The 11,157-nt window shown below is 41.2% G+C and overlaps 1 protein-coding gene across 2 annotated transcripts in view; it reads right to left on the reverse strand.

Annotated features, from left to right (window-relative positions):
* The window catches only part of LOC149775457 (alpha-tocopherol transfer protein-like), a 79,373-nt gene extending 68,439 nt beyond the window's left edge, over positions 1-10,934 (reverse strand). The window contains exon 1 of one of the 2 annotated variants that reach the window (XM_089944107.1): positions 10,878-10,934. The gene's annotated coding sequence lies outside the window, so the exon portion shown is untranslated. The remainder of the gene's footprint in view (positions 1-10,877) is intronic. The other variant, XM_089944106.1, reaches the window with a different exon arrangement.
* Positions 10,935-11,157: the final 223 nt, after the last annotated feature.

Below are 11,157 nucleotides of genomic sequence, written 5' to 3' on the forward strand. Positions count from 1 at the left end.
TGACAAACGAATTAAAAACGCCGTCATTGACCCCACCGCTGACTCCATCATCAAAACCCCTCAAGACTACGTTGAAAGATTCATAATTAAACCAAATAATAAATTAGACAAGTAGTATTATTATACAAATGGACCAAGAATTTCAGCCGCATCCCCTGCTCGTCAATTACGAGGCATCTCGCGACGGCATTGTTAGAAATCGTAGACTGAAGAAGCCGGTTGGATGGAAAAATAATCAGGGGTATTTGATGTTTGGTGCCGGAAAAAAGAAGTATTTTGTTCATAGGGCGGTATTTGAAGCATTTAACGGATTAATCGAGAATGGGCTTGTTATTGATCATATTAATAATAATAAGACTGATAATTCTCTTACAAACTTGCAAGCTATCTCGCAAAGTCAAAATACCAAAAAAGGGGAAACTGGTAAATACTCAAAGAAAGCAAAACCCGTAAAGTCATTTGATACAACAACTCACGAGGAAAAAATATTTCAGTCGATGAATGAGGCAGGAAAATATTTTGACATTTGTATCGCCTCAATACGAAGAGTAGCAGAACGAGTATATCAAACAGCGATCTCAAAAAGGACCGGACACAGAATTCGATTTTCATATATAACATCAAAGGGAGATAACTCGTTTTGTGATAGCGTCGCATGACAAGAGTTACGTCCCTTGAAGTCCAATTAATGTTGCGATTAATTAATCATTTTACGATGAAAACTAATGAAATACACGCTGTTATCTAACAGCTGTATTCTTTTTTTTAATGTTTTATTTGAGTATTTGGTTTCATTTAAATGCCGTGAAACACCATTAATAAGTATTTAAGGATTCAACGATTCAAGGGAATTCAAATTAACACACACCTTGTGACTGACGCCGCTGTATTAGTCACTTTATATATAAGATGACTCGTTATAAGCCTGGGGCTTTCGAAAGCCAATTCAACTAATCAAAACTAACCCACGCTCTTGACCCGGGCGTGTGGTTGTCTTTTGTTCACAATCATGCAACCGGGTTAATTTAATTGGGTTGCTTTTGATTGGTTGAATTGGCCGTAGAGTTCCGCCCCGCCGTTTTATGTTTGTGCTGTCTTGTGCCGTCCCATCATCCATCAATCATTTCATCGTAAATATATTCATCCTTAATTAAGTACATGTAGTGATGTCCCCCCAAGCGTATCTTCTGGGCGGTCTACGATGACGTTTGTCACCCTAGGCCTCCCTCCCGGAGATGTATGCTTTGGGGTTCCAAGATGTGAATGTCCTTAATTAAGTATATGTATATGCCTGCAATCTGCCACAACACTCGAGTGGAGATTTACGGCATTGTACTGTCCATGTATGCCTGTAATCTGCCACAACACTCGAGTGGAGATTTACGGCATTGTACTGTCCATGTATGCCTGCAATCTGCCACAACACTCGAGTGGAGATTTACGGCATTGTACTGTCCATACAAAAAACGGGGTCAAAAATGACCCCCAATAATTTTATTAAAATTTTTGATATTAGAAATAAGATGTTTATAAGAATATGGATTCCCAAGACATCAATAATATATTAACTGAGATTTCAAAATTAAAAAATCAAGGAATTGAATTATCTGATGGTCTCGACAGTGAAAAAATATTATCCGATTATGAGATTATTAACGAACAGTCGAAACGGGGGCGTTTTACCCTGGCCCGCGAGTACTTTTTTATAAAACGATTACAACATACGATTAATGAGAACCTGTACCACAATGACGCAAATGCATTCATTGGACTATTCACTGCCGTTGAAATAATACGAAAAAAACTCGGACGTGTTTATGAACGACGCCGGGAGATTTCTAGTAAGATCAAAAACATTAGAAGGATTATAGACGAAAACTCCGTGGAGCCCCCGATGGTACACTCGGCGGAAAATTAGAAATTTGCGGAGCAATTTGCAATAATGGTAGGTGAATCACTTACTACTCGGCTAGCCAGAGAGCGACTAGCAGCGCTTAGAAAGTTTATACCGTTACGAGACAGAGTGAGAGAGAAACTTCAAACGCGACAACAAATGCAAACTGATTTTGCTGTTGGAAGTGAACAGTTATTTGCCCCGGTAACTAAAGCGACTAAGGATGTTACGGCGGTAACTGTACCCGTTCTTGGTGCGCTTGAAAAGATAGCGGCAGAGACAAAACAAACAAAAAGGTCTTTAGAAACACTCCCTGCAAAAATAGCGGCTGCTACAACACGGAGGCCACCACCACTCGCTATAACCGAACCACAAGAACCTTATGTTACAATGGCCGACGAAGAAGAATTAGGTGCTACTGCGAAAGAACCAGAAGAAGAAATACCCGAAGAAACACCAGAAGAAGAAACACCGAAAGAAAAAAAGAAAGAGGGAAATATACCCCGTAATGTTCTTAAAAAGTCCGCAATAGATCAAATTAGAGACATCGACGACGATGAAGAATTAGTTAATTTTGTTGCTACAACATCAACTAAGAACATTCGAGATGAGTATATCAATGAAGGTTACAAGAAAAAAATAACCTCGACGGAATACTGGGCAAGAATAGTGTATTTAGCGAGTAAACATAGAGACGCATTACCACATCGTGGTGATCCCGATTACGATGAATTCCTCGAGAAAGTTAAAAGTAGAACACCAAAAAAAGGAAAAGGATACTCTGTTGGTAAAGAATCCTACGGCGTTACCTGCCCTAATAGTGTTCTCAGTGATATATCACGGCTGGAAGTACTAATCGGAGGAAAACGAGCCGGAAATAACTCTACGGAAATAATCAATGAGGCCGCTGATATTTGCAAGCGGTTATTTACAGGCGGTATTATGGACATTAATGCATATCGAACGCTCATAGACGAGCTCGTGGATGATTAATTGGAAAACTGGTGTTTTTAATAAGGATGATCATACACTACAACCACGATAAACCAGTACTCGTCTACGTGGTAAACTCGCGATTGCCTGTTTACCGCGCGTACTATGGAGATGGTCTCGGTAGCACCATTGCGGGGTTATTTACAAGAATGGCTCCAAAAGTAGCGCCGTTAGCCAAACAATTAGGAATGAAGGCTATTGATGTTATTCGTGATAAGGGTATTAGTGCTATTGGAGATGTTGCCGGAAAGGCGCTTTCAGCCGCGCGGAACAAATTAATGTCATTGGTGAAATCCAAGAGATTTTCAAAAAGAAAACAGATGCCATCAACGATAGTGATGCCTGCAAATGTCAGTAAAGTAATAAATAACGCCGTGGAAGAAAAACTAGAGTCGTTGGCGGCGACTCAGTCGTTGGCGACGACTCCGTCGTTGGCGACTTCGCCATCCGCCGATGCGGCAACCAACGCGCTCATGAACGCGATAGTGGGAAGTGGTCTACGACGAAAAAATCGCAATTGAAAACATCAACATGATAAATAATAGAATGTTTGCGCGTACCGCTGATCCCGCGTTTGATATGGACGCCCCAGTGCGCAGGGATGATTCTGTCCGTGATTATCAATATTATTCTTATTATGCAGCGCAACCCGACCTACGATCGCGAATTGAACTTCAGGTCCAAGATACCAGTAAATATTTTTTGCCGTGTGAAGCGTTCATCGAAATTGAGGGAGAACTCGTGACAAATGCCGCCGATAATGCACCATACGCAGATGACCATCGTGTTCGAGTTGGCTTCGTCAACAACGGTATCATGGCGTTATTTGAGAGCGCCAGATATCTTATTGACGGGCGAGAAATTGAATCAATAGAACGCGAGGTTGATGTTGCAACGACGATAATTGGGTTGGCGAGATACTCGGATGATTATACAAGATCGGCGGGCCCATCTATGATGTTTGCGAAGGACACCACTAATAACGCTGATCATCTTCAGTACATCAACGTGCTGGCGCAAAAAGATATCGCAGGTGATCAGGCTGAAGCAGCCAATCCAGACCGCAGAGCAAAACCGGACGTTGATTTCACTGTTACAAAAAGTCTTAACGATAATTACAATATGGGATTCGCAACACGAGTAGGGATGTTGCAAGGACCACGCCGACAGTTTTCATGCGCGATTCCACTCCATCACATATTTGGATTCTGCAGAAATGTTAGAAAAGTCATCTATGGGGCTAAGCATACAATCGCGCTGACGCGAAGGGGCGATGATAACAATGCAATATGGCGTGCTGCTGGCGTCGCTGCCGGTAAAGTCGTGTTAACTAAAATGGCATTGTGGATGCCGGTGCTGACTCCATCGGTTACCACGGAAGCACGATTGTTAGCATTTATGGAACGGGGGGGAAATCGTTGTTGAGTTGGCTAGCGGTAACAACTGATGCTAAAGAGGATAACGTCGCCGATACGTTTACATGGCACTTGGCGTCAAAACAGGGTGTTTCAGCCCCGCGTCATATATTCATAGCGCTACAGAATAGGGAACGATTGGGCAGTCAAGAACGCAGCCATATGATATTTGATCAATTAGGAGTCAGGGATGTTTCGCTGAGAATAAACGGACAACAGGAACCATCCGAGGACATACAGCTTAATTACGGCGACAACCATATCGCACGTGTGTACCATCGATTGCTGTCATATATGGGTCGTGATCAAAACGTCGACACTGGTTTGCAAATATCGCAACTTGATTTTAAAAACCTGTATCCGATTTATTATTTTTCGTTGGAACATCTTGATTTAACGAGACAATCCGTCGTTGATATACACTTCCGAGCTCGTATAGCCCCGGGTGGTGTTAATTATAGAGCGGTTGCTGTCATTCTCAGCGATAAATCAATGCTGCTAGAAGGTGTTGGTGGACGAATGAGAATCGTTGATGCGCCAGTGGAAAACATGTAATTGAAAGCACAAAACGCGTTTACAATAAATGTCGTATAGTGTCGTCAGTGTAGAGTTGACTGATGGTCAAGTCAAGAAATTACGATCAAAGTCGGCTAAACAATGTGGAACCACAATAACGCTGAAGCCGTCACAGATGGCGGGTGGTAATCATAAGATATCGTTGACGGCGCGTCAAATAAAACATTTCAATGATGCGATGAAGAATAAAAAGGGAGTTCAAATAGATTTTTCAGCCGCAGCAATTAAAAACATGGAAAAGACCGGTGGGATATTTCCGCTGTTAGCTGCGATTCCAGCGTTGATTGCCGCGGCGGCCCCAGCAGTGGCTAAGGCGGCGGCGTTAGGAGCCGTTGCTACCGCGGCGGGAATGGCATTGAAGAAGGCAACCGGGAAAGGCTACAAAAAAAAACGACCCGTGGCCGGAAAGGGTCTAAGACTACCGGGGACCCCGTATTCATGGTACTCGGGAAAGGGTCTAAGACTACCGGGAACCGTTTATTAACTCAAGAGTCTATGACTCCAATGTCTAATTTTGATTTAATAGACGCCGCAAACGCGCTAGAGATAAAAAACTTCAGAGGTGTTTTTATGAGGGATCAATTACCGGCGGCACCAAGGAATATTGAAACCGGTATAATTAACCTCGATGGGTCCTCCGGAGCGGGAACTCATTGGGTTGCATACGCGATTGATCCGCGTGCAATCGTCTATTTTGATTCATACGGGTTAGCCCCGCCGAAAGAGTTCATGCGGTATGTCCGGGCGTGTTCAGCCCCGGCGTGTTCAGCCCGGGTTTTTTATTCCACGCTGCCAACACAGCAGTTAAGTGACCCACCGATATGTGGCCGTGAGGTATTGAACGTACTCGCGGCGATTTCATCATCGCGAAAACCACCTCATGTGGTTGTAAACGAATACACTAGTGGGGTCGTAGAAGCTCAACGGATTTTAGAGAATAACATTTACAATAATAATGATTGATATCTGGGGGCGACCGGTTTCGGCGCTGAAAGAATCCACGGAAACGGCCGCCGCCGACATAAAAAAACTAATTGAGGATGAAATCGCTGATATGTTGAATCTAACAAGTGTTGACCCGGGCGAAATAGTTGTATTTCAAGACCGCCAGGGTAAATTGAAATCCGGTAATGTGTCACTGAATGACGTTTTAACACGACAGCGTGATGCCGCCGAGAACGCTATCGTGTTGTATACCGGCGACGGACGACTCAAACCGGGTGAAGATATATCGATGATAACGGATAGGATAATATTAACCCAAGACGATCTTATAAAGTTGAGGGAATTTATGATCGAACTCAACGTGCATGTGAAAAAAACTACCGATAGTTTTTTTGGGATCCCGACGGTAACCGAACCAAATCTTGCAACAATAAAAAATACTATTTCGGAGTTTACAACGCTGTCGGGCCAATTTTACACGTTACGAAAAAATTTTAACAGGGTTGATAGCGCCGTTGATAAATTCCTTGGTAAAAAAAATACCAAGCCGGATGAGATTACAATAACTATAAATGATATCACTGCGTATAGACAGGAAATAGAAACAATCAAAACTGATGTTGCAACGAACAAAAAGGGTGTAGACTCGCATGAACGGGAAATAGAAATAATCGGCGCTAATGTTGCAACGATCATAAATAATGTAGACTCGCATGGACGGAAAATAGAAACAATCAAAACTGATGTTACAACGATCATAAATAATATGGACGCGCATACACAGGAAATAGGAACAATCAAAACTGATATTGAAGCGAACAAAAAGAGTGTGGACACGCATACACAGGAAATAGGAACAATCAAAACTGATGTTGAAGCGAACAAAAAAAATGTAGACGCGTATTGGCGGGGAATAGGAATAATCAAAACTGATGTTGCAGCGAACAAAAAAGGTATAGACGTGCATACATATGAAATAGGAACAATCAAACTTGATGTTGCAGCGAACAAAAAAAGTATGACCGAGAATACACGGGAAATAGAAACAATCAAAACTAATGTTGCAGCGAACAAGAATAATATAGACGCGAGTTGGCGGGGAGTAGGAATAGTTATAACTGATGTTGAAGCGATTAAAGACAGACTACCGAGAATGGCAGAGCAACTCGAAAAAATAAAAACCCCTCATGAAAACATCATCAACACAGTATACACAATTCGGCATGGATCATTCGATTGGACTCCTACACAGAATACAGTAAATATTACCGCAACTGTTAAGGGTATTTATCGATTGACACTGGTTTCAATGATGCAGTTTAATATATTATCGTCGAGTTCATCCGGGTTTAACAATACAATATCAACAATTATAGACAAGAACGCAACTGAACAGTTTACAATTTATGCCGTTGATAGAAATCTAGCCGGGGCAAACATTACATGGTATGTGGAATTTGCAGCGAATCTAAGTAATTAAAAACACTAGCTCTTTTAAAATAAAAATGACCACCAAGGAAATTGAATCAGAGGTATCACCGACGTCACATCAATATCGATTCGATACCGCAAAAGAATTCTCCGCGAACTTAAAAACGCTTTCCGAACAATACCGTGTAAAAATAAAAAAATACCGCCGAAAAATAACCGCCATCGACGCGGTCGTGTACTCAGTGTCGGGCATAGTAGCTGGCGCCGGTGTTATTTTATCCACGGTGACCACGATAGCCCCGATCGCTGTTCCAATCGCTGTCTCCGCGATGACAAGAGTTGCTGGAGTCGCCAACGCAATCACTAGGAAGATATCATCGTGTTTTCAGAAAAAACTCAACGAGTATACAGTAAAACATCAAATAGTATCCGACGCGTACTCGAAATTATCCGGGTTGATCTCGTTGTCGATTGATAATTTGTTCGTATCCGATGTTGAATTCTCCACGATGGTCCAGTTGTATAGCTCCGCGATGTCAAAAATCGAGGATTTTCAACTGGAAGCCGGAACCACCTGGTTGTTGAAATTAGACACTAAAGACAACGAATAATAATAATGTCGCTGAACCCCGAAGGGTTTCAGTTGCTTCAACGGATCGCGGAGAACACCACTCCGGTACAAACAAATATGATATCAATAACGTCAACGAAACCCGAATTTAGTGTGAACTTCCCATCGCCGGTTCCAGTGAAGGAAATAGCGCTGGCAAAATTGCGAGTATATCACAGTTGGCCTAATATTCGAGCGGACGCATTTAACGGACAACAACCTAATAACTCGCTGGTTTTTGCACGGACAAATAAACCCGATGGAACCCCAAACTGGGAGGAGGTTACAATACCAACTGGGTCATACCAAATAGAGCAAATCAATAAAGAATTTCAACGCAGGATAAAATCGATCACAGGAAAGGAATCAAAAATCGCTATTACGGTTCATGAACCGACGTTATCGTCGACGATTGAAATAAGTACACCGGGGTATATGGTTGATATTTATAACAGTTCAATAAGAACCATACTAGGATGGCCTGAAAATCCACCCGCGGACGCCCCCCCCCCCCCCCATCAACTGTCCTCAGACACGATAACGGAGATGATGGCAGGCATATTGCTCCATACAACGTAAATATTGCATCGGTGATAGCGATTAATCTAGTGTGTGATGCTATCGAAGGAAGTTACCAGGTGGATACCAAGCAATCAAATCAGGCTCAACAGGGATATATCCTTTATTCGTTTTCACCAACAGCCCCTCCGGGATTTTTAATCGTTGAGAGTCCGATTAATCCGGTCTATATGCGATGCCATGATCGGTTTTTAACGGGAATTAATTTTAGACTTACCGATCAGTCAAATAACCTAATTGATCTACAAGAGGAGGAGTTAGTGATCACTCTGTTTGTAAGATCATGAGGATCTTCATTGTAAGCAGCAGGGGGGGCAATGACATCGACGCGGTCGTCGATGTGCTTACCGGACGCTGACGACGCTGGGGATCGACGCGCAGAAGGTGTTAATTAAACCAAATGACGTTTGGACGATCCCCCAACGACGACGTCGTTTTTTTTTTACCAGGCGCTGACGACACTAGATCGTTGAGTGCAGAAAGTAATAATTAAGCAAAATAACGATTGGACAAAATGTCCGATTCGCCCCCTCTGCTGCTTGGCAGCCTATACTGACACTCTTCCACTAATTTACATGTAATTAATGTACTTACTGTGCCGTCTTTATCCTGGCAGAACGAAAATATGATACAAGCAAATGGGCACATTTTCATGTTCCGTTGACATACATTTGAATTTGCTGCAATGCAACGGTAGTTGAGGTATGCCAAAGTAAGTTCAAGTAGATACATGTTGGGGATGTTTCTTGAATGAAATGAACTATTACTTACAGTTCCAATAGGCATAATATATTTTTATTCATTTTGTTAAAGAATAATATTTCAACTTAACGTGATTCTGGCATTCCAGGCTTTCATCACTTTCCAGCCAACTGAAATGTAGGCCAACGAAACTTGAAAACAGGTCCATTTCTTTACTGAGAATTTGAATTTATTTGAGAAAGACATCAGAGTAAGTAAAGTCTGACTAAAACATTATGACTTTACTTTGTAGAAAAGTGTCATTATTTTAGTTATCAGTTGAGTGAAATATTCCTGAAAATTTGACTTTTGTAACTATGTTAGTCGACATCAAAACACGCTATACAGCATCGTTAGTTAGGCTGTAAGACCTTGACGCCCACAACATAAATATAATAATAATAATAATAATAATAATAATGAGGACTTTGTATAGCGCCTAAGCTTTAGAAGCTCTAAGCGCTTTACAACATTAGACAACACCTATAAGACAGAAAACATATAATAATATTATTACAAAAACAAACACCATGAAATTAGAAAAACATTAAAAAATAAAAAACATGCTGAGAATATTTAAAGTAGGAAACATTATTAGGTCTTTAAGTTTGTTCTTGCAGTTGAAATAAGTGAGTTTTGAGAGCCCTCTTGAATGTGATCACTGTGTCTTTGTGTCTAAGTTCAGTGGGCAATTCATTCCACGTTGCTGGGCCCAAGTATGCAAAAGAATGCTGTCCATATGACTTTGTTTTCATAGTGGGAATAATGAGCATACGATTGTCAGAAGAAGAGCATAAGTATCTTGCTGGTGTGTACACATGGGTGAGGTCGGATAGGTATGTTGGACTAGAGTCCAACAGTGAAACGTAGCACAGAGAACAAATTTTGTGTTTGATTCTGGATCGAATGGATAGCCAGTGTTGGGTACAGAGCAGCAGGGAGGTGTGTTCTGATCGTAGTACTCTAAGTATGATCCGAGCAGCTGTGTTTTGAACTTTTTGAAGTTTCTGGAGTAGATATCGAGATGAACCAGACAGAATTGAGCGACAATAGTCCAGTCTTGAAAGTACTAATGAACACACAAGTGTTTTAGTGGCACCAACTGAAAGATATTTGCGAATTGAGCTGATGCGTCTCAGCTCAAGATATGCATCCTCCCCGATCAGCGTCAAGGTCCAACATGTAGGACTATTCCTCTACACAGAAGCTGACATCCAGGCTTTATCTATACTGTTCATAAGCACTAAAAAAATTTAAGTTATTGAATGTTTAATATCATGTTGTTTACATAGGTTTACCACGGAAGCTGAATTAGTACCGTGAGTCCTCCAGAACTCTGGACGAACAAGATGGAATATATGATGACGTGTTTTCAGGAGGTATCGAATGAATGGTATTGAGCTGATTGTCAATATGAATTATTTTTAAACATTCGTGCACGAAACGAATTAGACAATTCGTTGTACATTTCGAGATGCATAAGTAACAATTCAGTGAAAAACAAACGCGATATAATTCGCGACGTTGTGCGGAAAGAACTTGGATGGGCATTGGAGTTAACGATTGCGACTGAAAATATGAAGTGATCAGAATTTTAGCACGATTCAAGGTAAATATTTTTAACCTTTTTAAATTAATTTTAGTTTTATTTTAATTATTCTGCTTTGGTTGATGAACACCTCTCCTTAATTACCTGCCTGATAGAAAAAAGTCTCTCCTAGTTTTTATAGTTCCGGTGCCCGACTAGAATGGATCATCCGGTCCTCTTCTTCATTTATCGCTGCAATTCTATTGTATTGTTAAGAACGTCTGTAAATCCCTCCTGCACTTCATCAGAGAACCATTTTGATTGATAATGTCTACAGTAATAATAGTATTTTTCGAGTGTTATACAGTTTTCTTTTGTTCTTATCTAGGTCAAAGTCTTCTATAACCCTATCATTTTTTGCCATTAAGAATTTGTGCACATGCCT

The sequence above is a fragment of the Sinohyriopsis cumingii genome, chromosome 19 (genome assembly GCF_028554795.1).
Source record: "Sinohyriopsis cumingii isolate HCF-2022 chromosome 19, ASM2855479v2, whole genome shotgun sequence".
NCBI classification, from domain to species: Eukaryota; Metazoa; Mollusca; class Bivalvia; order Unionida; family Unionidae; genus Sinohyriopsis; species Sinohyriopsis cumingii.